The sequence below is a fragment of the Engystomops pustulosus genome, chromosome 10, assembly GCF_040894005.1.
Source record: "Engystomops pustulosus chromosome 10, aEngPut4.maternal, whole genome shotgun sequence".
Lineage (NCBI taxonomy): Eukaryota > Metazoa > Chordata > Amphibia > Anura > Leptodactylidae > Engystomops > Engystomops pustulosus.
In genome coordinates this window covers 65,809,001-65,836,149 of record NC_092420.1, presented here as the reverse complement: position 1 = coordinate 65,836,149, position 27,149 = coordinate 65,809,001, and positions in this window count along the sequence as shown.

The window sequence follows — 27,149 nt, the reverse complement described above, 5'->3', positions numbered from 1 at the left end:
AAAAAAATGTTGAAAGTGAATTATCAATGCAAGCTGCAAAAGTGTAATGCCTAATTTCTGAAAACTATAATTCTTAATAAATGTAAATTTATTTCTTTGTGTTAAAGGATAATTAATTTCACTTGTAATTCCATGAAAAGACTGCTAAGAAAAGGCAAAGTGAATAAAGCTGCAGACTGTTCATCAATCAGTTGCTTTTGGAACCTAAACTACACACTTGTCCCATCGCAAACAACATCACAAGTTCAGTTTTGTTCTAATATTTTTTAGATTGGTTTCTAATTTCTCCAGGGACTTACAGAACACTGCGCTTATCCAGCAAACTCATTATTGATACATATGGTAATGTTTTATATTGCGTCTTATATTTAGCAAGCAAGACTTTCCAAACTGGATTTAGTATAAAAATTGTTCTTCAACATCTGCAGTTTTCCATGGGATGAAAAGTTACTAAACAAATTACAAAAATATATGAAATAAGGAAAATGAATATTGTCAAGTGTGGCAAAACTAAGAGATACAAACCTAGCAGACTATCTGGAAATAATGTGGTCCTTCACTCAGAATCAGTGGCTACATAATGGCAGGAGGGATTTTTTGGGGGATAAAGTTTGGGTTAGGTTTCTGCAGAGACAGTGCATTGTAGGCAAAACTTTGCAACAATCACCTCCTTTTCGTCTTTTTTGTTCTGTTTGCTTTCCTTGTCCTTTGCTATCATGTGTACTGCATTACCTTGCACTTTGTTTATGCTGTTTTTATCCCAATTGCCAACTTTTTTATTGATTGTTACATTTTTGCAGGTTGTTATTCCATAGCTTTGTGCTTTTTTGGTGTAAATATTCTGCAAATATATGCACTTTATCATTGTATATGTTTTTTCTAACAGTAATAACTATAATTGAATGGTCCAGAACCGTTCAGGTCTATGCCTAACAATCCCTGAAACTCGGACGTCACTGGCAGGTATCATAGTATCATAGTTTATACGGTTGAAAAAATACACGTGTTCATCAAGTTCAACCAAGGAAGGGAAGGGATTGGATGAGGAAGGGATTAACCCCTTAACGACTTGGCCTTTTTTAGTTTTTTCACTTCCATTTTTCACTCACCAACTTCAAAAATCTATAACTTTTTTATTTTTCCACATAAAGAGCTGTGTTATGGCTTATTTTCTGCGTAACAAATTGCACTTCATAGTGACGGTATTTAATATTCTATGGCGTGTACTGGGAAGCGGGAAAAAAATTCCAAATGCAGTGAAAATGGTGAAAAACCACATTTGGGGCGTTTTCTTGTGGGCTTGGAATTTACAGCTTTCACTCTGCGTCCCAAATGACATGTCTACTTTATTCTTTGGGGTGGTACGATCACGTGGATACCAAATTTGTATAGGTTTTATAATGTTTTCATACATTTAAAAAAATTAAAACCTCCTGTACAAAATATTTTTTTTTTATTTTGCCATCTTCTGGGGCCAATAACTTTTTCATACTTTGGTGTACGGAGCTGTGGATAGTGTCATTTTTTGCGAATTTTGATGGCGTTTTCATTACTATAATTTTTGGGACTGTGCGACCTTTTGATCACTTTTTATAAATTTTTTTATATTTTTCAAAATGGCAAAAAAATGCCATTTTCGAATTTGGACGCTATTTTCCGTTACGGGGTTAAACGTAGTGAAAAAACATTATCATATTTTGATAGATCTGGCATTTTCGGACGCGGCGATACCTAATGTGTTTATGATTTTTACTGTTTATTTATTTTTATATCAGTTCTAGGGAAAGGGGGGTGATTTGAATTTTTAGGTTTTTTTATTATAATCTTTTTTTTTTAAACTTTTTTTTATTTTTACTTTTACTATTTTTCAGACTCCCTAGGGTACTCTAACCCTAGGTAGTCTGATCGATCCTATCATATACTGCCATACTACAGTATGGCAGTATATGGGGATTTTACTCCCCATGCATTACAATGTGCAATTAGCACATTGTAATGCATGGGTTAAAACGAAGTAGCCTCGGGTATTCGGAACACCCCAGGTTACCATGGCGACGGATCGCTGCTCCCCGTGACGTCATCGGGGAGCAGCGATCCACGACAAGATGGCGGCGCCCATGCGGCGCCATCTCTTTGAAGCCGCCGGCAGCATTGCCGGCGGCGATCGAGGTGAAAACACCCGCGATCGGTGCTAGCACCGATCGCGGGTGTTACCGGTAAGCCTTTGCTGCAATATGCAGCAAAGACTTACCGGCTATGGAGAGGGCTCGGCCCGCGAGCGGGGAAAAAATTCTATATAGGTGTAAAAAGGCATCTAGACCCTTCTTCAAGCTCTCTGCTGTCCCTGCTGTGACCAGAGCCTGAGGCAGGCTTTTCCACTGATTGACAGTTCTCATAGTAAAAAAGCCCTATCGCCTCTGGTGAGAAAGCCTTGTTTTCTCCAGACGGAAACAGTGCCCCCTTGTCTTTTGATTTGATTTAATCTGGAAAAACTTCCCACCATATTTTTTGTCTGGACCATTCATATATTTATAGAAATTAATCATGTCCCTTTTAGTCGTCTCTTTTCCAGACTAAATAGATCTAGTTGTTTTAATCTTTCCTCATAACTGAGACCCTCCATACTCCTTATCATTTTTGTGGCTGTGCAATGTACCCTCTTCAGATCCAGGGCATCCTTTTTATGGACTGGTGCCCCGAACTGGAGGGCATATTCCAGGTGAGGCCAAACCAGTTACACAACCCACAATCAAGGCACTATACGGTTCTTTTATTGATCGCCACCAAGTCGCTACTGTTCACTCTTGCAAAGGATCTTCCTATATCCCTTTGAGATTAAGGGTATAGAAAAACACACAGCACTCCATTGAGTAGTACAGTTTAAAGGAAACCTACCACTACGGATCTACCTATTAAGATAGATCAGGTTGTAGGTGCCTCTATTGTATGTGAGGACAGTCCTTTTAAGGGCTAATCCTCATCTCCCCTGTATCTTTTAATAACGTTTATTTCTCTAATATGCTAATTTTCTAAAGAGGCTACTGGGGTGTAGAGTATCCGGAGCTGAGGCTATACGGCATGGCTACTCCACGTCCCAGTAGCCTCTTTGATCCTCCCAGGGGCGGACTGGCCATTGTACTCACCGGGAATTCTCCCGGTGGGCCGGTCGGTTTCTGGCTGGACAGGGCCGATCTCCTCTGTCTGGGGCCGGTCTCCTCTCCCCCTCCTCCTCAGACTTCCTACAACTTTAATCATAGTACCCACATCCTATAACTGATGCGGGTACTAGTGACACACAGCGGCAGCTGAGGGTCCGGAGCGCACAGGTATGGTGTACAGCGCGCAGGCCGGCACCGCTCAGCTCACACTGTATCTTACTGGAGCTGCTCCGTGCAGCAGTGATGTCACTGGAGGGGGCGGAGCCTCCGGGAAAGGGGCGTGACTTTATACACAGTCTCCTCACAGTGCAGGAAGTGGAGCTGTAATGGCAGCCTGCAAGAAGAACTGGTAGGGATACTGTGTGCAAACATGTGTATGGAGGTGAGGGGGCTTCACAGGAGGGGATAGGATGGCTGTAGTAAGGTCAGGGAACACCTGTATCTTACATGGGACTGCATGTCTGGCAGGGGCTGAGGTGGCATGAGGTGTATCTTACATGGGACTGCATGTGTGGCGGGTGCTCAGGTGGCATGAGGTGTGTGTTACGTGGGGCTGCATGTCTGGCGGTGCTCAGGTGGCATGAGGTGTGTGTTACGTGGGGCTGCATGTCTGGCGGGTGCTGAGGTGGCATGAAGTGTGTGTTACGTGGGGCTGCATGTCTGGCGGGTGCTCAGGTGGCATGAGGTGTGTGTTACATGGGGCTGCATGTCTGGCGGGTGCTGAGGTGGCATGAGGTGTGTGTTACGTGGGGCTGCATGTCTGGCGGGTGCTGATGTGGCATGAGGCGTGTGTTACGTGGGGCTGCATATCTGGCGGGTGCTCAGGTGGCATGAGGTGTGTGTTACGTGGGGCTGCATGTCTGGCGGGTGCTGAGGTGGCATGAGGTGTGTGTTACGTGGGGCTGCATGTCTGGCGGGTGCTGAGGTGGCATGAGGTGTGTGTTACGTGGGGCTGCATGTCTGGCGGGTGCTCAGGTGGCATGAGGTGTGTGTTACGTGGGGCTGCATGTCTGGCGGGTGCTGAGGTGGCATGAGGTGTGTGTTACGTGGGGATGCATGTCTGGCGGGTGCTCAGGTGGCATGAGGTGTGTGCTACGTGGGGCTGCATGTCTGGCGGGTGCTCAGGTGGCATGAGGTGTGTGTTACGTGGGGCTGCATGTCTGGCGGGTGCTGAGGTGGCATGAGGTGTGTGTTACGTGGGGCTGCATGTCTGGCGGGTGCTCAGGTGGCATGAGGTGTGTGTTACGTGGGGCTGCATGTCTGGCGGGTGCTGAGGTGGCATGAGGTGTGTGTTACGTGGGGCTGCATGTCTGGCGGGTGCTCAGGTGGCATGAGGTGTGTGTTACGTGGGGCTGCATGTCTGGCGGGTGCTGAGGTGGCATGAGGTGTGTGTTACGTGGGGCTGCATGTCTGGTGGGTGCTCAGGTGGCATGAGGTGTGTGTTACATGGGGCTGCATGTCTGGCGGGTGCTCAGGTGGCATGAGGTGTGTGTTACGTGTGGCTGCATGTCTGGCGGGTGCTGAGGTGGCATGAGGCGTGTGTTACATGGGGCTGCATGTCTGGCGGGTGCTCAGGTGACATGAGGTGTGTGTTACGTGGGGCTGCATATCTGGCGGGTGCACAGGTGGCAAAAAATGACAGATGCAAATTCAATTAATAAAATCATGAAAAAACGCCCCCCCCCCCACACACACACAAAAAATATGAAATAAAATTTCTTTAAAAAAAAAAAAGAAGCTTTTTACAAAGCAACCATCATGGATGTGCAGTATCAGCTGCAGTCTGGCCACTGGGGTTCGGCGGCGTCGGCTGCAGTCTTGGTGTTTGGTGTCAGTGGCGTTAGTTTGGTGGTGGGAGGTTTCGGTGGCTGCAGCCACAGGTTGGTGGTGGGAGGTTTTGGTGGCTGCAGCCACAGGTTGGTGGTGGGAGGTTTCGGTGGCTGCAGTCGCAGTCTGGTTGGGGGGTTGGTGGCGTCAGCTCCAGTCTGGGCAATGCATAATGTAACATCACTACAACTGCCTCAATTTAAACACAGACACATGATTATATAAATAGCGTCTATCACCATTCTATACAGCCATGAGTTATATACTTGTATTACTGAAAATTTCATACTCCTCCCCGGCCAAATATACTCCTCAAAAGTAGTAAGAGGAGTAATATTACCCTTCTAGAAATATCTTAGTGCGACCTCTGGATGTACGGGACTGTGTAAAGATGTGAATTTTTGCGGGATGAGCTGATGTTTTCTTTGCTACCTTTTTGAAATCTGTACGGCCTTTGATCACTTGCATTACTGGGTTCAACACCGAGAATAACCGTTATTATATTTTGATAGAAAGGACATTTTGCGGGGATACCTTACATGTTTATGATTTTTACTGTTTATTTTCATATCAGTTCTAGGGAAAGTGGGTGATTTAAATATTTAGCTTTTTTATAATTTTTTTTTTTTTTTTTACTTTTTCATACCCCTGGATTGGTCCTACCATATACTGCAATGCTACAGTACGGCAGTATATGTGGATTTAACACATGATCTATTACAATGTACCATTGGCACATTGTAACAGGTCTTGGAAATATAACAGAATATACTTCTGTATTCACAGTATATATTTGTAGTTATTCTAATGTAGTGGGGAGCTGTATGTTTTATAGTAAATTATAAGTGGCAATGTAAATATTATTATTTTATTACACACATAATTTATCCAAGGGCACAGTGTGGTCAGTTGTGGTGTGAGGGGTATATATGATATATGTGGGGGTACAGTGTGATCAGTTGTGGTGTGAGGGGTATATATGATATATGTGGGGGTACAGTGGGGACAGTTGTGGTGTGAGGGGTATATATGATATATGTGGGGGTACAGTGTGGACAGTTGTGGTGTGAGGGTATATATGATATATGTGGGGGTACAGTGTTTTCAGCTGTAGGGATATATATGATATATGTGGGGGTACAGTATGGTCAGTTGTGGTGTGAGGGGTATATATGATATATGTGGGGCACAGTGTAGTCAGTTGTGGTGTGAGGGGTATATATGATATATGTGGGGCACAGTGTAGTCAGTTGTGGTGTGAGGGGTATATATGATATATGTGGGGGGCACAGTGTGGTCAGTTGTGATGTGAGGGGTATATATGATATATGTGGGGTACAGTGTGGTCAGTTGTGGTATGAGGGGTATATATGATATATGTGGGGGTATAGTGTGGTCAGTTGTGGTGTGAGGGGTATATATGATACATGTGGGCACACAGTGTGGTCAGTTGTGGTGTCAGGGTATATATGATATATGTGGGGGCACAGTGTGGTCAGTTGTGGTGTGAGGGTATATATGATATATGTGGGGGCACAGTGTGGTCAGTTGTGGTGTGAGGGGTATATATGATTTATGTGGGGGCACAGTGTGATCAGTTGTGGTGTGAGGGGTATATATGATATATGTGGGGGCACAGTGTGGTCAGTTGTGGTGTGAGGAGTATATATGATACATGTGGGGGCACAGTGTGGTCAGTTGTGGTGTGAGGGGTATATATGATACATGTGGGGGCCCAGTGTGGTCAGTTGTGGTGTGAGGGGTATATATGGTATATGAGGGGGCACAGTGTGGTCAGTTGTGGTGTGAGGGGTATATATGATACATGTGGGAGCACAGTGTGGTCAGTTGTGGTGTGAGGGGTATATATGATATATGTGCGTGTACAGTGTGTTCGGTTGTGGTGCGAGAGATATATATGATATATGTGGGGTACAGTGTGGTCAGTTGTGGTGTGAGGGGTATATATGATATATGTGGGGGTACAGTGTTGTCAGTTGTGGTGTGAGGGGTATATATGATACATGTGGGGGCACAGTGTGGTCAGTTGTGGTGTGAGGGGTATATATTATATTACTTAGGAGCACAGTGTTATTCAGGTGACACTATAATGTAAGTGACTGTAGTGTCTTTAGGCTCACAGAGGAGCTGAAAGGAAGCGACTACACGTGAGTGTGAATTCTTTATCGACAAGTGATGGCCTGGAGAATCAGTGCACTTTTATACCTGATGGAGATGATCATCACCTGTGAGTAGCTAAATGTCACTTCTGACAATCCTGTACAAAGTGTGATACTTTCTGCTTTACACGAGGTACAAACAGAAGTCCTGTGGAAGAAAGATATGGAGGCCTGGCGCAGCATTCTTGCATATAATATGCTGCCATGGGGTGCAGCAGCCATGTGGATAAATTACACAGGTCTGCTGCACCCCATAGGTCCATATTTTACGATGGCCTGCTGCAGCCTGACCACCTTTGTTTTCTTACACAGGACTGCTGCCACGCCCTCTGTAAAGTGCTCATGTACATAGGAGGCAGTTTTTTTGCAATTATATTCCTGTACATAGGGGGCAGTATTATAGTAGTTATATACTTGTCCATAGGGGACAGTATTATAGTAGTTATATTCCTGTACATAGGGGGCAGTATTATAGCAGTTATATTCTTGTACATAGGGGGCAGTATTATAGTAGTTATATTCTTGTACATAGGGGGCAGTATTATAGTAGTTATATTCTTGTACATAGGGGACAGTATTATAGTAGTTATATTCTTATACATAGGGGGCAATATTATAGTAGTTATATTCTTGTACATAAGGGGCAGTATTATAGTAGTTATATTCCTGTACATAGTGGGCAATATTATAGTAGTTATATTCTTGTACATAAGGGGCAGTATTATAGTAGTTATATTCCTGTACATAGTGCGCAGTATTATAGTAGTTATATTCCTGTACATAGTGGGCAGTATTATAGTAGTTATATTCTTGTACATAGGGGGCAGTATTATAGTAGTTATATTCTTAAAAGCCTATGGTACCCCTCAGAAGGAGGGGAGAAAATGTGAGGCAAGGAGGATTGCTGACATGATTAAAAAAGGTAATATTTTATTGAATGAATAATTTAAAAAACATAACCAAGTTTAAACATATTATACAGAAAGATTACAAGATAACAGGGTTGTGGAGTGATAATGCAGCAGAAAAGAACAATCATACCCGGACACAGCACTTTAAATCAAAAGTAAGCCAAGTAAGATGGAATATTGTACGCAAGTTTGAGGGTGGAGAATAGACCAAGATGCAATTATAATCGTAACGGCATAGCAACGCTAATGCCTTGTATCAGCCACAATAGTGGGGCAACCAAGTCGGTTCTTACCAGGAAGGTAGTTGAAAGTGCATGAGTGTCCGGGGATGACTGCCGCCCCGACGCGCGTTTCGGCTACTACTGAGCCTTCGAAGGCTGAAGGCTCAGTAGTAGCCGAAACGCGCGTCGGGGCGGCAGTCATCCCCGGACACTCATGCACTTTCAACTACCTTCCTGGTAAGAACCGACTTGGTTGCCCCACTATTGTGGCTGATACAAGGCATTAGCGTTGCTATGCCGTTACGATTATAATTGCATCTTGGTCTATTCTCCACCCTCAAACTTGCGTACAATATTCCATCTTACTTGGCTTACTTTTGATTTAAAGTGCTGTGTCCGGGTATGACTGTTCTTTTCTGCTGCATTATCACTCCACAACCCTGTTATCTTGTAATCTTTCTGTATAATATGTTTAAACTTGGTTATGTTTTTTAAATTATTCATTCAATAAAATATTACCTTTTTTAATCATGTCAGCAATCCTCCTTGCCTCACATTTTCTCCCCTCCTTCTGAGGGGTACCATAGGCTTTTATGTATTCCTTCTATATATGGGGCACCCAACTTCTGGTGTAAATCTATGTACAGTCTCTATAACAAATGTATAGATATCCCTGTACAATTTCTGTTTTCATCTCTTTTTAGTTATATTCTTGTACATAGGGTACAGTATTACAGTAGTTATATTCTTGTACATAGGGGGCAGTATTATAGTAGTTATATTCTTATACATAGGGGGCAGTATTATAGTAGTTATATTCCTGTACATACTGGGCAGTATTATAGTAGTTATATTCCTGTACATAGTGGGCAGTATTATAGTAGTTATATTCTTGTACATAGGGGGCAGAATTATAGTGGTTCTATTCTTGTACATAGGGGGCAGTATTATAGTAGTTCTATTCCTGTACATAGTGGGCAGTATTATAGTATGGTAGTTCTATTTTTGTACATAGGGGGCAGTATTATAGTACGGTAGTTCTATTTTTGTACATAGGGGGCAGGATTATAGATAGTTAGCTTGTATATGGGAAAACGTATTTTAGTAGTTTTATTTTGTATAAAGAAGGCAGGATTAAATGTGTTATTCTATATATACCAACAATTTGTCGGTTATGACCCCACCCATATTGTCTGACCACACCCACTTGTCTTGACTCCGCCCATAAAATGGGGCCGCTTTTACAGTTTTTTCCAGGGCCATTTTAAATTCCCAGTCCGCCCCTGGAGGTATCCATCTTCAGTTACTCAGGCAGCGCGTCAAGCAGACCACCTGTGATTTCTCAGTTATTAACCATAAATGACCAGTGTTTTTTTTTCATTGACTTTCTTTGGTATTTCTTTCAATGATATGGATTTCTGATCTTCTATTAATCCAGAGACTACTTGTTGGCTTAAAGCTGCCAACAAAAGAAGACATTTCACTATCCTTGCATCAATTAGTAGATGCTGCTCCACTGAGGACTGTGTAGTTGGAATTATTACATCAATTACATAACAACCAGTGCCATAAATTTAGGCTCTGTAGTGTTAGGCAGGCAGTCCTCAGCTGTAGCAGATACTAAGAGAAAACCCCACTCGCACAAAAGAACCTAATTTGTGTAGTGGGCGCTGCAAATAAGATCACGGGTTGATAGGGTATTGTAGGGCTAGAGAGAAACTGCACCAGAAAGAGTGGATAGCCCCCTCTTAAAGGAAATCAACCACCAGTATGGAGTGGTTTTTAACCATAAAAAGGATCAGGCTTTCATTTATCAGATACTGGCTTCGTCAGATAAAAATCAAATATATGTAAATTAGCCTCAGGGGCTCCTTTATGTCACAGGAACCTCTGCTCCATCTGGCTCCATCTGCTGATAATTATGCACACCTTTTCTCAGCGCTTATTCCCTCCTCTTCCCTTCCCCTGCCATATAGCCAGTGATGTAAGTTGGCTCTCAGCAATTCCTGTAAATGCATATTGGGTCCTGCATGGCAGGCTGCCCAACCAAACATGTGCGGGAATTGCCAAGTGTTAGCTGATGTCACTAGCTCTCTGGCAAGGAAAAGGGGAAGAAGAAGAAGGAGGAGGGAATAAGCTCAGAGCAGAGATATGCATAATTATCATTAGATGGAGCCACAAAATGCAAATTGGCCTCAAGGTCTCTAGTGTACGCCACAGGAGCCCCGGAGGCGAATTTGCATATAAATGAAGAACGTTATAGGATAAAAGCACTCAATAGTAGTGGAAGATTTCCTTTAAAGCATGCAAAGGGGTGATGAAAAGCCCTTTTTAACAAACTAAATACACAGGACCCTCTCAAACATGTGGATAAACGAGGACTGTAGCAAAAGAAAGGGATCAGGAAGAGCGGATATATTGGAAAAAAACATCTCATTGATCATAGTATAAAAATTATAGCAAATCTTATAGTTTGACGTGATGATGAGGATAACAGTTTTCTTATTTACAGAAGTCAGTGTCTGGGTTTTCTCTACCTACATTAGTCTGGATGGAAGCATATGTTATTTATTGAGGTATGGAAATATTATGCAATGCATTGAGCTGTGCAGTGCAGCTTGGCCAAAGGTAAAAGATAAGTTATGTCTGAACTAATGATGGGGTGATAATAGACATTCTGCAAATCTGCATGTCCAGATGAGTAATGCATTGTGTGCGATAACCAATTGGGTCTGCACCATATTTGTAGTTTATTTTTCCTAGATTTATATGCCAGTTTCTATTGAAAAAAAGACAAGAATGCAAAACTTTCCATAGGCTCAGACTGTCATCAAGTGAGAGCACATCAACCAAGTGCGCCGCACCTCTGATTATAGTCCACAAGTTTAAAGCAACATTCAAAATGTCAAAAAGATTAACCTTAAATGTAAAGAAACTATACATACCCACCTCTGTTTATTTACTGGAATTATTAAATCATTTTCTTGAATTGCATAATAATACATCTAATAAACTAATACTAACCTATAAATCCTGTGCTTGCATCTGCAGCACTGTACACAAAAGGAACTTACATCACGCTATAGGGTTAAAAATATCAGCATAGAGTGACCAAAGCTGAACTCACTAGGAGAGATATTACAATCTAGCTCTGGCTGAGTTCACATACGTGACCCAAAGGAGAGTTGATCTTAAAGTGACTTTATGTTAGTTATGCAGAGAAATATGAATGATGAGATTGTTGGATTGTTGGCCTCTAATATGGGGCCCCAGGGCTATTTGACTTCCAGATGAGGTAAGAAAAGAACATAATTACTTATAAAAATGTTTAAATAACTTTTTTAACCAGCGCTCAAGTGTTAAAGGTCCTGTTTTGTGTAAATGGTACGTACGTAGGCATTGCAATCATTCTGCAACTGAGCAGTGGCATGCTGCACACAGGTAAGGCCCAGTTCACACTAATATTCAAATATCTGTGCTGTACCTCTGCTAAAAGAAAAAAAAGAGGAAGTTTTACCCCTTACCAATGTGTGACGTAGTAGTACGTCACGAGTCGGCTGCGGGTGATTGGAGAGGGGTCACGGGCTGAGCCCTCTCCATAGCCGGTGAGCAAACAATCAGACAACCTAGGGTTAAAATACCCCAGGGGGTTCTGAAAGAATAGTAAAAATTCTAATCACCCCCCTTTCTCTAGAACGGATATAATTATAAATGAACAGTAAAACTCATGAACACATTAGGTATCGCCGCATCCAAAAATGTGAGATCAATCAAAATATAATAACAGTTATAGCCAGTGTTTAACCCACTAATGGAAAATAACGCCCAAAGTCGAAAGTACCACTTTTTTGCCATTTTGCTAAATATAAAAAATGTAATAAAAAGTGATCAATAGGCCATACAGTCCTAAAAATGTTAGCATTGAAAAAGTCATCAAAAGTTAAGTTGGCTGTTAAGGGATTAAGGCATCAGTAACCCCTGACCCCCCCCCCCCCCCCCACGTCCATGTAAATTTCATGTCATCTGTTATGTAACACCAAAATGTTGCTGCATATGAAATAAACTTTATCTGAACTTTTCACCAAAAGTGTGGGGTGATACCTGCCTTTCTTTATATAGATAGAACATGATGATAAGTAGTCATTTAGAAGCTGGTGTGGGTTGTGTGCGGCAGGAAGATCTGGTTCTTAGGGGGGGTTCTTGTCAGATATGTAGATATATGGAAAGATACATAGAGATATAGATCAATGAATTATGCAAGTAACGTATCTGTCATGATAAATGTTAAAAACGGACAGTAACTGAAGGCAAAGGGGGAGATTTCTAAGAAGTAACTGAAAGAAAGACAGTTCTGGTTGCTCATGGCAACCAATCAGAGCTTGGCTTTTATTTCCCCACAGCTGTTTATAAAATGAAAGCTTTGACAACTTTACCTCAGACACTTCTGATAAATCTCCCCCAAAGTGTCTGTTTTTTTTTTTAACCATGAAACTGTCAGGCTCCAGGGGAAGTGGACCCACTGGACCACCACCGACGATGACATAAGCGAACACCTGGGACCGGAATCTAAGTGGCACCCGGTTTTCACCAGAACCCGCCACAAAGCGGCTTGGACTTTCTGCGGTTGGTACCAGCAGGTTGTTCCACAGGTGCGACTTTGTCCACGGTGGCAGCAAAGGCGAGGTACACAGACGTTGAGCAGAATCGTAGTCGGGGACAGTCAGGAGGTCAGGATGGGAAGTATGGGATCAGAGCCGGGACATAGCAATAGGTCAAGTCAGGCAGCAGAGGAGCGTAGTCTGGAACGGAGCCAGGGTCACAATGAGAAATCACAATAACAGTGCCGGGCATGAGACAAGCTTTCTCTAAGGCACAAGGCACGAAGATCCGGCGGGTTGAGCAGGGAGAGGCTGCTTTAAATCTTTATGAGCTGGCGCACGTGTTGCCCTAGGAGAAACACTAAGGCTAAATTCACACTGCCGTGAGCCCGCCGCACCGTAGTACGGCGGGCACACGGCAGCGCGGGGAGAGGAGGAGGAGGTGAGCGCAGCTCACCCCCGCCCCTCTCCATAGAAACTAATGGCGCACGGCGCCGTAATACGGGGAAAGATAGGACATGACCTATCTTTCCCCGGGCTACGGAGCGGTACGGTGCCGCACGTGTGCTGCACCGTACCGCTCCCGTACAGGGCCGTGAGCCCATAGGAGTGTATGGGGGACGTATATCGGCCGCATATACGTCGGCCGTATATACGTCCCCCATACTGTAGTGTGAATGCAGCCTAAGGTAGTAGAGGACATTAATGGCCAGATTTATCAGGGTTTACATACATGAAATCTGGCATACAAGCCTTGAAATACTATTTCCCCCATTAAGCCAAATGAGCATTGAGGGTTGTGAATGGGGTGCAGCCAGCGGCAGAATGGGTGCTCACTACCTAATCCCAGTCGTAGAGCTGCCCCCGGGCACAGCACATTAGGTTTATCAGGAAGTTCCAGCCTCCTCCTGAACATAATACGTACCATGTGCCAACATATGATAAATCCCCCTTATGTCTTCAGTAATGTCGAGTTTATTTCTGATTATTTATCTGCATTTAAAAAATGAAAAGGATGATAAATAAATGGAAACCTGATTCTAGTGGGAACTTAGCGGTAGACTGACGCTTGGCTGCAGGGGTATCGTGCCATCCCCAGGAGCTGCAGAGCAGTATAGCCAGGGGGAAAACAAAATAAGTATGTATTATTATGCTCTATTCCCATATTGGGGGACAGCAAAAAATAAGAACTATTAACCCCCAATCCCATGAGAATAACTTAATTGTAATCTGCAGTCTGAAGTTTCTGGGATGTTACCTTTACTTAGGAATTTACTTAGTTGTATTCCTAGAAATGTAAAACTATTTTCCAAGCTTTTTCACTACACTTTACAAACCTATTGGGACTTGTATTGTGTACCAGGCTACTGATGTATTTAAATTTAATATCAGATATTATATATTCCCATAGGAATCTAAATATGCAGGATTGATTGATATTAATAGCGACATTTTTGACAAGCTACCAGTTATACAGATATGTTCACCTTGATTAAAGGGGTTTGACAACAAATTAATCTTATACCCTACCAGAGATCACTGAAAAAGGAGGTCAAAAGTTTCCCAAAGTGGTCCAGGTTAAAAGACTTTATGATCTGCACTCCATTTACCTTTAAAGTACTGAAATTTCAGAGGTGCCATACATGTTTTAGTTGTTGGATAAGCCCTTTAATAATAATTCTTTATTTATATAGCACACAGATTACGCAGCGCTGCACAGAGCTTGCCAAATCAGTCCCTGTCCCCACGTGGGGCTCAAAATCGAATCAACCTACCTGTAGGTTGGGTTTTTTTTGGAGTGTGGGAGGAAACCCATGCAAACACAAAGATAACCCTTTAAAGAAAATCTATGGTTGAAATGGTGAATTAGTACTCACCGGTAATTCGGTTTCCATCTAGTCCTCCATGACGGCCCACTTGGAGGATGCCCCTTGACCTCTGTAGGGACAGGAAGCAGAGAGGTTAAAAGCCTCCCCCCCGCATCCTCCCGCCAGTGTCTACCAAATAACTACACCGGTGGAAGGTAACAAAAAAATTTTTTATTTGTATGTTAAATATTCACATACATCTTATGGTACAGCAAAACCATAGGGAGGGAAATATATAGGCCGTCATGGAGGACTAGATGGAAACCGAATTACCGGTGAGTACTAATTCACCATTTCCAAAACGTCCTCCATGACGGCCCACTTGGAGATCTACCAGATTAGTAGAAACTCTTAGGGTGGGATAACTGCCTGTAGAACCTTCCTTCCGAAGGAGAGGTCTTGCGAACTTGGTAAATCCAGACGATAGTGTTTAATGAATGTGGATGTTGACGCCCAGGTGGCTGCTTTGCAGATCTGCTCAAGTGATGCGCCTCTTCTTTCGGCCCAGGAGGCTGACATAGCCCTGGTGGAATGAGCCTTTAGACTAGAAGGAACTTCCTTCCCTTGTAAGGTATAGCATGTGGAAATGGCCGACTTAAGCCATCTTGCTATTGAGATCTTGGAAGCTTTTCTCCCCTTATTTTTCCCCTGGAATTGAATAAATAAGTTATGATCAATGCGCCAGGGTTCTGTAGCCTGCAGATAAGCTAGTACAACCCTTCTTACGTCTAGAAGATGCCATGAGGCTTCGTCATTCGAAGAAGGATTTTCGTAGAAGGACGGGAGGGTAATCTCCTGGTTCCGGTGGAAATCTGATACCACTTTGGGAACGAACCCGGGGTCTAGAGTAAGAACAATACAGTCAGGAAGAATGCGCATATATGGTTCCCTGATGGAAATAGCCTGGAGCTCCCCCAACCTCTTGGCTGTGGTAACAGCAATCAGTAGAGTAGTTTTTAGCGTTAAATTTTTAATGTTAGAACTCTCCAGAGGTTCGAAAGGAGGTCTGGAAAGAGCGTCTAACACTAGGGTGAGATCCCACGTAGGGGTCCTCCTGAGAACCTGAGGTCTGATTCTGGAGGAGGCCGAGATAAAACGCTTGACCCACCTGTGGTCCGCTAAGGGGAAATCGAAAAAGGCTCCCAGGGCCGAGACCTGCACCTTCAAGGTGCTAGTGGATAGGCCCAATTCCAGGCCCTTCTGAAGAAAGTCCAGGATCTGGAAAATATTTGGGTTGAGTTGAGATGGAGGATTATCCCCACAGAAAGACACAAATTTCTTCCAAATTTTGTGATATATGTTAAAAGAAACTTTTTTCCTACTTGCCTTGAGTGTGGTTACCACCGCTCTGGAGAGGCCCTGTGATCTTAAAAAATCGGACTCAGGATCCACGCCGCCAATTGTAGCTTCTCCGGGTCTGGATGGAAGATAGGACCCTGACGTAGAAGATCCTTCCTTGGAGGCAATATCACAGGTTGTTGGATGGCCAGGGATGTCAGCAAAGGGTACCAACCCTTTTTTGGCCAGTTCGGGCAGATGAGTATTACCCTTGCCTGGTCCATAAGGATCTTCCTGAGGACCCTTGCGACCAAGGGAATAGGGGGAAAGGCGTAGGAGAGAGGTTCGGTCCAAGGATGACTGAAGGCGTCTAGTCGATCCTTCGGCTCCCTTGCCTCCAGAGAGAAGTATAGATGACACATTGAATTCTCTCTTGTGGCGAATAAGTCGACTTGCGGAGTGCCCCAGAGCTCTGTCAACTGGCTGAAGATTTCCTGATTTAAGCACCATTCGTTGGGAGAAATCACTCTCCTGCTGAGGAAGTCTGCCTCCGTATTCAAAACTCCTCTTAAGTGAGTTGCGGAAAGAGATAGTAGGTTCTCTTCTGCCCAGAAAAAGATGGTGCGAGTCAGGGAGGAAAGAGCTACTGACCTCGTACCTCCTTGTCGCCTTAGGTAAGACACCACCGTGGTGTTGTCTGTTAGGATATGGACATGTCGATTCTTCACTAGAAGAGGGTTGGATTTTAAGGCTTCCCAGACGGCTCGTAGTTCCCGATAGTTTGAAGGTTTCTTTGCAAGTGAAGGGGTCCAGGGTCCCTGGGCGTAATGCGAAGGGAAGACTGCTCCCCAGCCTAGGCTGCTTGCATCGGTCGTGATGGTCAGACACGGAAGGCAGTGCCAGGCAACCCCTTTCTCCAGATGTTTTGTTCCCAACCACCATTGCAGATCTCTTTTTACCGAGGATGGAATGATGATTTTCCTGTCCAATCCCGAGGTTCTCCGGTTCCAAGAACGGAGAATCCAGCTTTGCAGAGTGCGACAATGGCTCTGGCTCCAAGCTACGGATGAAATGCAGGCCGTGAGGAGACCCAGGATTTTCATTGCTCCTCTGATTGTAATGGAGGTCTTCCTCCTGAAGGAGCGGATCTGGAGTCTTAACCCGTCGGCTTTTTCCTGAGGGAGAAAGGACATCATGAGAGTAGAGTTCAACATTACCCCTAGGAACTTCTTGTGAGTGGAGGGAGACAGATCGGATTTTTGGGTGTTGATTATCCACCCCAGATCTGAGAGTTTTCTCATGGTAAAATCTCTTGCTGTGATAAGATCTGATCTGTTCTTCCCTATAATCAGAAGGTCGTCTAAATATGGTACAATAGACACCCTCTGTAGCCTCAGGAAAGCAACAACCTCCACCATGACTTTTGTAAAAACTCTCGGAGCTGAAGAAATACCAAAGGGTAGAGCCCGGAATTGAAAGTGGAGGATAGAACCCTCTGGAGAGAAGACTGAAAATCTGAGGAACTTTTGAGAGGAGTGGTGAATAGGAATGTGGTAGTAGGCGTCCCGAAGGTCTATCGTGCACATATAGTGGTCGGTATATATAAGCTGAGTAGCGGATCTTACCGATTCCATATGAAATCTCCTGTAAGTGATGAAGTTGTTTAGGGATTTCAGATTTATAATCAGCCTGTTCGACCCGTTTGGTTTCTTGACCAGGAATAGTGGAGAGTAGAAGCCCGACTTTTCTTGGTCCTGCGGAACTGGAATCACCACTCCGGATTGAATAAGGGATGATACCTCCTGCCAAATAAGAAAATGGGTAGAAGGAGAAGTATAGGATGATGGCGAGACAAATCTTGAGGGGGGGTAGGTGCTGAATTCTATTTTGTAACCGGAACTGATGATGTTCAAGACCCAAGGATTTGAGGTGATATTTGTCCACTGAGTGATGAACTGTAGAAGACGCCCCCCCACTCTGGCGTCATTGCTTCTTTCCCCCCGAGTTGTCTGGGGGATTGGAGAACAGAAACCCCCTACCTCTGCCTCCCTTAGGGTAGCTCCAGCGCCCCTGTTTACCTTTCCCGCGAAAGGAATCTTTAGGGTTCTTGAAGGGACGAAAGGAAGGTTTCCTGGAGGATGTCTTGTTTTCTGGAAACCCCTTCTTCTTATCAGAGGCTTTTTCTAGGATGTTGTCTAATTCAGGACCGAAAACGAAATCTCCTGTGAACGGGATGCTGCAGAGTTTTGATTTTGATCGTATATCGCCGCCCCACTGTTTCAGCCATAAGGCTCTTCTTGCTGCGTTTGTTAATGCTCCTTCCTTTGCAGCGAAGCGGACGCCCTCGGCGGAGGCATCTGCTAAGAATGCCGTGGCGGATCTTAGGAGCGGAATGCTGTCCAGTAAGGATGCTCTGGGGGTACCTTCTCTAATATGTGATTCCAGCTCGTTCAGCCAGAAGTAGAGGGTCCTTGCAACTGATGTAGCTGATATGTTAGATTTTAAGCTAAGCATCGACGTCTCCCAGGCTTTTTTAAGAAGCGCGTCAGATTTTCGGTCCATAGGATCCCTGAGCTGAGCGGAGTCCTCGAAGGGAAGGTCTGTTTTTTTGACCACCTTTGTCACCTGTACATCTACTTTCGGAACGGAGTCCCAAACTTTAGAGACCTCTTGATCAAAGACGAGGCGTCTCTTAAAGCTCTTAGAGGTTAGGATCTTCTTCTCTGGGTCTTTCCATTCCTCTGTAATCAACCCTTTCAAGGTTTCGTTAACCGGAAAAACACGTTGTTTTTTAGCCCTTAGGCCCCCGAACAACTCGTCCTCCCGAGACATACAGGGAACTTCTTCTTCGATATTCAAAGTTTCGCGGATTGCCTTCAAGAGGTTATCCAGATCATCTATCTGGAACAGGTGACGAGAATCCAATCTCTGACTGAAGTCCTGGGAATCTTGCTCCTCAGTATCTGCCAGGGAACAAGACGGACCCTCTGAATCATAGGTTTCTTCATCTGATGAAGAGATGTCCGCCAGTCTAGGTTTTTTAGGAGGAGGATCTTTTTGTGTAGCTGACGCCACAGATGCTGTCACTTTATCTTCAATAAAGGATTTTAACTCATCCATGAAAGAAACTTTTTCAGACCGCATAAATTCATCAATACATGGTCTGCATATAGGTTTTACATATGATTCGGGCAAAACCTGGAGGCACATATTACATTTCCTAGCAGGGGTCCTACTCTTGATAGGACGGTCGGACTTGCTGGATTTCTCAGACCTCTCAGGTCTGTCCTCTTTGCCTTTCCCCTTAGACCCTTGTTCTTTATCCTAAGGGGGAAAGGTGAGGAAATTTAACTAACTTGGGGTTCAATATGTATCATAGATACCATAAGACCATGCCATACAGCACCACTTACGTGACCAGAAGGGTGGAGTAGGCCCAAGTCTGCCTCATCAGCCATAGTAAGGAAGTCTGGGACGGCACAACCACAGTACACTGTAACACTACGAGTGAACGCCAAAACTAGCAACCCACCTCGTTAAAATACCTTATCGGGGAGCCCATCCCCCATGCAGGTGGCGGTACAGCGGTACAGCAGTCCTCCGCGACCGGAAGTCGTCACGGAGCGCAAAGGACGCCTGGGAACGGAAGTTCCCCCAGGCGCCGCGCGTCCTCGCGTAAGCCCTGCTCGGCCGCGGGTGAAGACGGAAGATCCGGATCCACCTAGAGCCAGGGAGGAGCCCCCGGGGAAGAGTCCAGCCGCGGCCCCGATCCGGAGGGGAACTACGACCTGCAATAGGTCGGCGTAACCCCAGGTAAGTGCTCTCTTGCACAGGAACAAACGTCCCTCCCCCCCCACTTGGAGGAGAGAGAGACCCTCTCTACCTGCCCTCTGTAGGGACAGGAAGACACTGGCGGGAGGATGCGGGGGGGAGGCTTTTAACCTCTCTGCTTCCTGTCCCTACAGAGGTCAAGGGGCATCCTCCAAGTGGGCCGTCATGGAGGACGTTTTGGAAATCAAGAATGATAAACCAGCGCACTGTGACTGTGGTAATCTTCTTATATCTGTTATCCATGGCCTCCTTCCTTCTAAAACCAGGCTGTTACACTTCCCTCTGTCTGCTGTAATCCCAGTGGGAGGGGGAAGTGCCTCAGCACAGTGTAATAGACTATGAAGCCAGAGCACAGATGGGCTCTGCTTATGCTGCCATATGGCTCATTAGCATAATTTTAAAAGTAAAGATTATTGCAGTCACAGTGCCTGGATCTCTGAGTAAGTGCCCCTGATTTATCGTGATGTATTTTGACAGTAGATTTCCATCAAGCAGCCAGACTTCTCATTAAACCAAATAAGAAAGGACATATCTGTGTATAAATATTACACATGAATCAGTGGAGTTGCCTGTTGGCTCATCCACATTTTCCTTCCTGTGCAATGTATAATGACATGGAACATTCAGTGACACAGATCATGTGGTTTCTCCTGTTCTCAAAAGCAGAAAACTATCATGGTGACCGCATTGTGTAGATGGAGAGAGAACCCCAAGCAGGAACTTCATCTTTTTAGTGTTGACTTCGGTTTGTCAGTCTGGAATATATTCACAGCCGACTGTCACAACAAGTACAAACTATGCCCTGTGTCTACTAACAAAACTATAGAAACACTGCAAGTTTTAATGTCTCTGCGATTTCATTGGTGGATCTAGGTGGGTATAAATACACGTCACACGACATCTGATGAAATGAGTGCACAAGTAGGTTACCCCACCAATCCAATCCAAAAAAACTTGGCACAATGATACAGTATAACAATGTGACTGATGTATATTTATATATGTTATCTCCATTCCCAGCACCCCAACCCCAGAAATTCCTCCATCTCTCAACATGTAGCTGACAGTAGGTCCTTTAAAAGTTTGCCATGTACCTATGAAGTGCAAGTTACACAGAAAACAAGCCATCGCACAGCTCTTTACATGTAAAAATAAAAAATAAAAAAGATTTGTGAAGGCGGGGAGTGAAAAATGGAAATGCAAAAACAAAAAAAGGCCTGGTCGTTAAGGGGTTAAAAAAGTTCAGTCCATGGTCAAACAATGAAATTGCAAAAAATTTTAAAGCTAAATTTTAGACTGTTGAACTGGGGATGTTGGGAGCATCGTCCAGTTGGGTGCCTTCCTATAGAGCAGTTGTCAAGTCGGCAGGGATGCAGAGGTTAGTATCAGACTCATCTGACCTGACAAAGTGGCCATAAACAATTTGAGTCCTTTTCTTCTGGGTTCCTGGTGGTCTCAGAGCCAACCAGTTCCTGTAAGGTTGGAATGGCCTTCATTTACAATGGTGCGGGCATAAAGCTCAGTTCCAAGTCCATACATACATGTCACCAAGTTGTTCTAAATGTTAACTTCATGGGAGATATTTGTAAAATAAACCTCGTGCTCCAAAGTTTGTGACAGACAATTAGTTGGCCATTTCTACATTTCAATTAGGTTCTCATGCTCCTTTGTAATTCTTGGAAATATAAATACTAGGGACATGTTTTTATAAAACGCTCATGTCCTGGTGCTATTACTAATGAGTTGTTTGATTGGGAGCATGTGAATCACACCAGCAACAATAGCTTCTCTCCAGTGCCCAGGGGAGAACTTTATTACAAACAACAAAATGTTTTTTTCCCCAACTGCAGGATTTTATGTTCAGCTCCAGACTGGATCATTCTGCTACATGATTTGCAAGATTTTGTAAGTAAAATGAAATTCAGGACTGTGAACTCCTGTGAATCAATATTTATGTACAAGTATAACATTACATAATGGCAGAGTTGGCTTAACATTTCCAATGGAGCCTCCTCAATCAGGACGCAGTGATATCTAGACATTCACTAGTAGGTTGCCCAAACTGATACTTCTATTGCTTGGAAATGGACTGGATACGGATGATCCTGCTTTGGACTCTCACTATAGTTTAGGGTAGTAAGGGGAACTTACCTTCAGATCTACCTTAATAGATTCCTGATGGTAGGTTTACTTGATTTTGATAGCAGTGGGTCTTTCAAGGGACACTTACTTAAAGATCCTGCATAGAAACCTATAGTCAGTATTCAAATAAATTATAAAACATGTTCTGGAATAAGCCAAACATCGAAAATCTACCACTGGAACTACTCAAAAAATAGATTCCCTTTAGAGCAAGACTATCACTTGGGTAGCCATGATATAAACTAAATATACTTACGGGTTAGGCTTTTCTTTATGACCGAAAATGCCTTTATTATGCTGTAATGCAGATGTTGTGTGAAAAAAATGACTTTCAAAAATATGCTAATCAACATCGGGCACTCCTGTGCATGCACCTCTGGCTGCCCAGCGCTCCTTCGTTTCCTAATTATGCACACCTCCCTGGACTTTCATTTGCACCAACTCCCTCCCACCCCTCTGCCCGAGAGCCGGGCAATGACACTTGCGCAGTCTTCATCCACATCAAGCAGACGCATCAGCTGGCTTGCATGCGCAAGACTTCTGGAGAGCCGTGAGGGAGTGGGTGGAAATGAAAGCACTATGGATGTGTGTATAATTAGGAGATGAAGGAGCGTCAGGCAGCTTGCTTGGCGCTAATTAGCATATTTTTAAAATTATTTTAGTTTGTGATACCAGCATTTTCAGTATAATAAAGACATGTTCTTTTAAAGAAAAAAAAAAGCCTGAGTTTATGAAGTGTAACCCCTTGCCGAAGTGTTACATATTAGTTCATCACACTTCGGCTGCAGATGTATGAAGAGGGCTCATGGGTTGCTGCATATTGCAGCAAACACCCACCAGTAATGCCCGTGATTGGTTTAAGCACTGATCGCAGTCGTTGAAAAATGTCAACTCTCTAAAGCTGCCGGCGGCAATAAAAAAAAAACAAAAAAAAAACAGTGGCACTTGGGAGCGGCCATATTAGCTTAGATTTACGCTCCCCATGAGGATGACAGCCTGGGGTCAGAGACTGGAGGCCATCTCTTTTTTAGCCGACAACGCGCGATTTGCAAATTGTAATGGTTTTGAAAAATCTCCCCAAAAATGATATATTGTATGGGGACATTATAGCAATCCTTAAGTTTTTCTTTCATATTTTTACATTTTTCCAAAGAGGCACAAAAAAGAAACCGGTTTTAGAGAATTATAAGTATAGTCAAATGTAGTTGCGTGATATCACCTTTATGTATAAGGGAGAGTCTAAGTGGTGAATAAAATATAACTTTTAATGCAGTATTGCTAAAAAAAATGAATAAAAATGGTGCATAGATGTATGTTAGCTAGGGTTACTCCTAAACATAATGACTGCCTAAAACATCATATGTTTACATTTCTGGGACTTCCACCTGATAACTCCATGAAATATACTTGTACATACCTTCTCTTGGACCTCTAGGCTTTTAACAGGGCCAGTTTTACCAGGGATAGGTTCCTGTCGGGGTGGCAGCTTTATAGGGCTAGGTTGCACAGGGCATAATAGCCATCCGTCTCATCAGGGAATAATAGGGTCAGTACTGTACGATATCCGTATCTGTCCTTCTTCCCTCTCGACAGTTGTACCCACACCTTGTGCATACTCTATAACCTGTACTGTTCCTCCTTCTTTTGGACCACTGATTGGATTACCCACACCAACTCCGACCTGCATAGACAACAAACATCGACACCAAGACGGAAAGGTCTTGACGATGGTGCCCCGCTTTTGGTCCTAGCACTACTTCTGATGAGTCCATACCGTTCAGAGATCAGTCCTACTTATGTATTATAAAAATTGCCGTAGTCACTGATATACTCCTCATGGTTAAAAAGGACACCAGATATTTAAACAAATGATGTTTTAGGCAGTCATTATGTTTAGGAGTAACCCTTGCTAACATACATCTTTGCACCATTTTTGTTCTTTTTTTTTTTTAGCAATGCTACATTAAAAGTTATATTTTATTCACCACTTAGACTCTCACAAAAGAAAACAGGAGCCGATATAGCACCAACATCAAAACAGACCAAAAACTGCGTAAAACATGTAAAAAGGTGAGACAAAATGAGGGGGGGCTATGACCTCTCTACCTAAGGAGTCGGAGCCCCTTACAGTAGTGACGTGGCAGAGGAAACCAAGGTGGACTAGTAAAACCAGGTTTTATGATAACATTGAGCTCAATCTGGAGCGGAGAGCACTAGAGATATTCCATATAATAGATATTTTGTTGGCTCAACCACTAAAATTGAGTTGGGGGGGAGATGAGGATACTACATAGAGGGAGGAGGAAATGGAAAGATAAGGGTAAACTATAGAAAGAGGGAGCGGAGCAACATAGAAAGGGGACGAAGTAAGATGAATGTCAGAGCCAAGTTGAGGAAATTATGGGGTATAAAGGGATTGGTGGGGGGGGGGGCGCATCACAGAGGCTATCCATTAAATTATTGTGTACAGATCCTAATGTGATTAACAGGACCCCTTCACAATACGCAGCGCACATCGTATGGCCAAGTGTCCAACTCTATTATTCATGTCTTTCCACACCAGATGTCAGATGGGGGAGAAAGGTTTGCCCAGGGGGATGCTTTAAATCTGTGGAACCGATTTGTGGTTAAATACTTCTGTAAATTTCTTTTTTCCAAGAGACGTTTGACTGAAGTTACAGAAGCACAGAAACGAAGGGAAAAAGAATATTACATTTTACAGACACACATTCAGATGAGTTCCAACCAAGCAAAGCTCCAACAAGATGGCCAGCTATCCAGCTAGTTTAATAAAAATTTAAAATAAATATACACACAAACTCAATGATCTTTTTTTTGGAAATATAAGGCCCATAGAGGTTTAGTGGGTAGTCATTTTCAAAATATATGCTTCCCAAAGGGACATTTGAAACCATCACTAGAAAAGGGGGGAGAGGTTACTAGTGGAACAGCAGACGACGTCACCGGATAGGAAACGTCCAGTGGCAGCGACCTACCATAGATTGCAAAGCTATGAAACTGTGCACTCACCCACCAAATGATTCAAACTGCAACATACCAGATGATATTTGGGGAAATATAGTACAAAAAATGGGAGGGACAGACAATCATAGGATTTAGAGAAGCGGGATGGTTGTTTTGATAACGTACCCAACTTCTAAACCGTTCCAGCCTAATTGATAGGAGGTGTTGGCATCGGGGCCCACATAAGGCTGTACATAAAGAATGCAAAGGGGTGAGGGGGGGCTGTATCTAAAGAATCCATAGGGTGCGAGGGAGGCTGTTGGGAAGGATAAACTAGGGAATATTATAGGGAACAGGAGACTGTTTCAGTTTCCAAGTTTTTATTGCTGCCACGTGGGCTTACTGCAAAGGGGCCTACTGAGGCTGTCGACCAGGGGCCTACTGAAACCTGCAGCCGACCCTGGGTGTTGGCAGCAGTGGTCTATGAACATACACGATGGAGGAGTCTCCTCCGAAACGTAGCAGTGCATGCAGTGTTTGGAACGTCAGTCTTTGTGATCAGCCAGACATGTGCCAAACAATCGTGAAAAGTTTATCTTACTCCCATTTTATGTCAAGAAGTTTAAACAAGGAAGTTTGTGATTTGTGATAGGCAAGAAGATTAAAATGATAAAAACTTACATGCTATGATTGCATTGCACGTTTATAGTTCTATGATTTGGAGTTAAAGGGAAAACTTAATTTGATGTAAATCAGATTTTGTATTCCACGCTGTAGCAAAGGTGAACAGAAGCTACTTTAGTGTTTTAGTTGGCAGCAGTGGTTACATGAGGGCACACATGTGGTACAGACTACAGATCACCATTAGTGAGGATCGTATGGCACTTTCATAACATACCTGAAACCTTGGTGTCAATGCACCCGTGTCCTTGACAGGCAGCTACTGTTTGCCTTTGCCTACACCTCAATAATAGACATGGCCTGATAGGGAAGAAACCAAGCTGCTAATTGGGATCAGATTGTTTCATATTTAGAGCATGGAGAACTTGTGGGGAGCACTTTAATCTTCCAATGGAGTAAGCCGTTCTGGGGAGCCATCACTTGACAGACTGTCACCCCTACAAGTGATACAACGGACACCAAACAGCTCTGTGACATGTGCAGGACTTAGAGATCACATGCGTTACCTCTTATGGCAGGACTTCCTACTGGCCTTGTTATACAGAATAATGCACTACTGCACACTATTTTAACAAAAATCTAAATAATGCAGGGACGTTCCCTCTGCCGGCCAAACAGCGGCGCCAGAATGTGATAGTGAATACAGTTCCGGTGCGGCTGTTCAGCCAGAAGAGGGAACGTCCCTGCATTATATTTTTATATAACACTGGGACTCCCGTCCACTGCCCTGTGTGCACCCATGGGAGCAGGCCACCATTCAGCACTTCTACACGGGCTGCACACGTTTGTGTGTACCAGGGCTCAGACTGTGCTGGGTCTGGAGACTCATTTGCAACATTTGTGAGCAATTGTGCTATAGCATATGATACAAAACCTGTATGGGAGCTGCCACACGGTGCGTTCTTGGACCGTTTTTAAACACGTGTTTTTGTAAGTTTACCATGCGTCCGGACACTTTTAACCCTTTAATGACCGCAACGTAATAGCATGTCACAGTATGGATAGGGCTCAAGGCCCTCTCACAGGTTCTAGCACCGAACACGGGTTGACCCGCACATCACCGTCGTCAAACATGCCATCGGCTTCAAAAACCAACATCTTGTTGGAAATAGTTGCTCCCCGTATATCAGGGTGTGGCAAACAGTTGCCATGACATCCTCGGGTCTTCTGAAGACCCGCAGCCGTCTGGATTTAACCCATTCATTACTATGTGCTAATTGCACATTGTAATGTATGATGATGAAAATCCAGTAGTATGGCAGTATATGGTAGGGCCAGACAACCAAGGGTTAAAGTACCCTAGGGAGTCTTAAAAAAATAAAAATGTAAAAGTAAAAATAAAAGTTAAAAAAAATTATAAAAAAACTAAAAAATGCAAATCACCACCTCTCCCAAAGATTGATATAAATAGAAATAAACAGTAAACATTTAATTTAAAAGAGTTATTACTGCCAGAAGATGGCAAAATCTTACAAAAATTTGTACAGGTT